At 72.1% G+C, this 401-nt stretch overlaps 1 protein-coding gene across 1 annotated transcript in view; it reads right to left on the reverse strand.

The window, feature by feature from the left end:
- CFD (complement factor D) overlaps nt 1-401 on the reverse strand; it is a 3,299-nt gene that overhangs the window by 742 nt on the left and 2,156 nt on the right. The window lies entirely within an intron of this gene.

Genomic DNA, 401 nt, shown 5'->3' on the forward strand with positions numbered 1-401 from the left:
CCTCCGCCGGCTTTCGGCTCCGCCCCTCTCCAGGCTCCACTCCGCCCTCCGACCCACGGAAGTGGAGCAGCCCCCTCCTCCGACCCTGCCCCACTCCTGGCCCTCTCCAAGCTCGGGTCCCAACTCGTCCGCACCCTCTTCCAGATCCCACCTCTCCTCCCAACCCTGCCTAGACCTCAGGCCAGCCACGTCCACCCAGTCTGTGTCATTGACCCTCCCATCTCTGCCCCCACACCTGCCTCAGGCCACGCCCACTCTCCTGGTGGGGGGGCACTCTGCGAGCTCCCCCGCTCGACCCGCCCTTTCCATCAGCCTTGCCTCCCGTATTCCCGCGCGCCCCGCCCCTTCTGTTGGCTCCGCCCCCAGCAGGCCGCGGGGGCCCCCCCCCCCCCCCCCCCCCC

This window comes from Lipotes vexillifer, unplaced genomic scaffold (assembly GCF_000442215.2).
Source record: "Lipotes vexillifer unplaced genomic scaffold, Lipotes_vexillifer_v1.1 scaffold225, whole genome shotgun sequence".
Taxonomy (NCBI): Eukaryota; Metazoa; Chordata; class Mammalia; order Artiodactyla; family Lipotidae; genus Lipotes; species Lipotes vexillifer.